The sequence below is a fragment of the Triticum aestivum genome, chromosome 2A, assembly GCF_018294505.1.
Source record: "Triticum aestivum cultivar Chinese Spring chromosome 2A, IWGSC CS RefSeq v2.1, whole genome shotgun sequence".
Lineage (NCBI taxonomy): Eukaryota > Viridiplantae > Streptophyta > Magnoliopsida > Poales > Poaceae > Triticum > Triticum aestivum.
The window spans coordinates 642,525,776-642,529,912 of NC_057797.1; positions in this window are offsets into that span (position 1 = coordinate 642,525,776).

Consider the following 4,137-nt stretch of genomic DNA (forward strand, 5'->3'; position numbering starts at 1 on the left):
ATAGATAGTCCCTTCGCAGAGGGAAGTAGTGATTTGCAGAGGTGCCAGAGCTCAGTTTTTAAAAAAAGAGATAAATGATATTTTGAGACATGCACCCTTCTCATTCACTTCATGACCATTAGTTATCAACATCTTCCATGCTAGGCACGCTAGTGGCGGTTCCCAAGCGGTAAAAGTAAAGGTTTTGACTCCATTGGGAGTTTTTTTTAATTATTCCAGAGATGAACTCTTTTTCATGTTTGCAGTTTCGGACTGGGCATCCCTATTACCGCCCATTTTATCGTGCGATGGCGAATGAATAAACACTTGACCTGAGAATAACCCACTTAGCATGGAAGATATCGACCACCTCCTGTCGTTCCATGAACGATCCAGGCACACAAAACAGATAATTTTTTAGAAGTTTTTAGAGGTGGCACATGCAAATTTACTTAGGATGGCAGGGTAATACCGTATATAGATAGGTATGGTGGACTCATTTGGAATAACTTTGGGTTCAAGGTTTTTGATGTACAAGCAGAATCCCCACTTAGTACAGACGAAGGCTAGCAATTTAGATTGAGAAGCGGCCAGCTAGAGAGCAACAACGATCATAACCATGCATTATGTGTAAGTAACATTGGACACTAGCATGAGTAGGATATGAACACCATGAACATAAACATTATAGAGGCTATGTTGGTTTTGATTCAACTACATGCATGAACATGTACCAAGTCAAGCCAGTTGAACATTCAGAGGAGGATACCATATCATCATACTACATCACAATCATTTTAATGCTATGTTGATATTCAAGCTAAATCATTATTAACGCCCAGCTACTTATGCATGGCATGAGAAACTATAATCTCTAATTTTCATTGCAAACATGTTTAATCATAACGGGCTGAATCATGGACGCTAGATTAAACATATTTACATAGACAAGACAAGTCGAGTTCATACCAGTTTCTCTTTGCCACAGCTAGTTCATCGAATGTCGTCATTATTGCCTTTCACTTGCACGATCGAATGATATGAAAATAATAATAGTGCAAGAGTGCCATGGACCAAGCTGGAATCTGCAAACATTTTATTCAACAGGAGAAGACAATGTAAAATGGGCTCTTTATTAGTTCAGCAATTATTCATATGAGAGCCACTCAACATTTTCATTGTGGTCTTCTCGTCGGTACAACTTGAATAAAAAGGAAAAGAAATTCAGAGAAACACACTGAAATATTTTTGGAGTTTTTGGTTTTCTTAAGCAAGCAAATAAGGGAAAAGCAAAAATGAGAGAAACTATTTACACGGGAAAGCTCCCAACAAGCAAAGGAAGAACAAGGAAATCTTTTTGGATTTTCTTTTTAGTACTACTACTAAGCATGCATAGAAAGTAAACTAACTACAACTAATTTTTTTGGTTTTTCTAAAGTTTTTCAAACACACAAGAAGAAAGCAAGAAAATAAATCTAAGCATGGATGATACAATGAAAAAGTGTGAACACCGACAAATGGAATAAATAGACATGAATGTAAAGTCGGTGGAAACACGTACTCCCCCAAGCTTAGGCTTTTGGCCTAACTTGGTAGTGAATCAGTAGCCTGGAGGGTAGTGGGGATCCTGAGGAGCGGGCATCCACTCATCCCACTGCGGAGGTGCCTGGTGTGCTGCCTCAGCAGCAGCCTGAGCGTTCCGGCAGACGATGATGTGTGCAGGCATAATCCTATATCCGCCCCTGGCAACAGAATCAAACAAGGCAGGAGCAAGCAATGGAATAACATCACGAGTCCTCACACTAAAAACCAGATTATCCAGAAGGGGATTCGATATCAGTAAAATGGTGGTGATCCATGGCTGCACGGTCTAGGTAAACTGTGGTAAGAGGGAAATCATGAGGGCGTATCTCAACCTCGAAGTGAGCCGCCAAAACAAGTAGCATAAATCCCACCATGTATTTTGCCCTAAGATTTATTAAGATGGAGGCGACGAGCCATAATACCTCCCAAGCTATAAGTGTTGTCGCCCTCTAATGCACGACGTAAAACAGCAAGGTCTGGTGAACTAAGTGCACCCACCTTCTCCCTAGCAAGCAAGGATTTGGCAATAAAAAGTGCAAAGTAACGAACAACGGGAAAACGTAAGCCAGCGGCAGTGATGGCTGACACTCCTCTCTCATCACCCATCGTCAAAGTGCGATAAAAGCCCTCAAACTCGGCCGGCCTAGGCTCAACCAAGCTCCCATCAGACGGGATCATGCATATGTCACAAAACTCAGTAAGTGGTATCTGATGGTTTTCAGCATATAAATCAAAGCTCACTTTAGGAGGATTATTTCTAGGCAAGAAAGTAAAGCTCTGAACAAAGATGTTTGTGAGGATGTGGTGCTGGTCACACTCATCTGCGATAAAGTCGGTAAGGCCGGCATTAGCAATATATTGCGTGAACTCCTCAAGAATTCCAGCCTCTTGCAGGAATGGGGTGTGCGGCCATTCGCATGGCCGTACCTCCGCCAACCTCCGAGGGTGAAGATCAGTGCCAGAAGACTCCCCAATAACACCCTTGGAGTTCTTCTTAGAGCCAAACTTCCTGAAGATATTCATGTCCGCGTACAATTTTCTCTACCACCTTAGGCAGTGGTGGTGTATTGAGCCCATGTATTTCTTCAATAGGAGGTAAATTTTTAACATCCTCAGCTTTAATACATTTTTCCTTCTTTCTTTGCCTCTTGCATATCTTCGGGACTGAGATATAATATACCCCTATTCTTCGGAGTGGGTTTAGGCGGTAGTTCAGGAATAGTCCAGTCATCATAATTTTTCAGTATGTTATTCAATAATTCTTCAGCTTGTCCAACAGTTCGTTCCCTGAAAACACAACCAGCATAACTATCTAGGAAGTCCCTAGAAGCATCAGTTAGTCCATTGTAGAAGATATCAAGTATTTCATTTTTCTTAAGAGGATGATCAAGCAAAGCATTAAGTAACTGGCAAAGCCTCCGCCAAGCTTGTGGAAGACTCTCTTCTTTAGTTTGCACAAAGTTAAATATTTCCTGTAAGGCAGCTTGTTTCATATGAGCAGGAAAATATTTTCCGGAGAAGTAATAAATCATATCCCGAGGACTACGCACACAACTAGGAGCAAGAGTATTGTACCAAGCTTTAGCATCACCCTTTAATGAGAAAGGAAATAATTTGAGAATAAAGTAATAGCGAGTTTTCTCATCACGAGTAAAAAGGGTGGCTATATCATTCAACTTAGTAAGGTGTGCCCCAACAGTTTCAGTTTCATAACCATGGAAAGGATCAGATTTAACCAAAGTAATTAACTCTGGGTCGACAGAGAATTCATAATACTTATCATCAATAAAAATAGGTGAAGTAGCAAACTTAGGATCACACTTCATTCTAGCATTTAGAGATTTTTCTTTATACTTGTGTAATAATTTCTCTAGACCACCTCTATCTTTCCAAGCAAGAATATCTCTAGTTGCTTCTTCACTCATAACATAACCTTTCGGTACCTTAGGCAATTCATATCTAGGAAGGCTAGTTCTAGCAGGTGTTTTAGGAGATTCAGTTTCAAGCTCATCATCAGATTCAACAACATCTTTTGTATAACTCTAACAATTTGTTTATCAAGAAATTCACCAAGTGGCACATCATCATTATCAAGCAAGGTACTAGCATCATCATAAGAATCATTCATAGTAGAAGTAGCATCATCAATAACTTGCGACATATCAAAACTAATAGCATGTGGTGGTGTTGCAAGTTTATTCATAACAAAAGGTGAATCTAAAGAAGAACTGGATGGCAGTTCCTTACCTCCCCTCATCCTTATAATAATCCCAATTGACTCAAAAAATATAGCTATGCTCCCGGCAACGGCGCCAAAAAAAGGTCTTGATAACCCACAAGTATAGGGGATTGCAACCATTTTCGAGGGTAGAGTATTCAACCCAAATTTATAGATTTGGCACAAGGGGATCCAAAGAATATTTGAAGGTATTAGCAGCTGAGTTGTCAATTCAACCACACCTAGAGATTAATTATCTGTAGCAAAGTGATCAGTAGCAAAGTAGTTTGATAGTTTTGATAGTAATGACAACAACAATAGTGACAGTAACAGTGATAGCAGTAATTTTGTAGCAA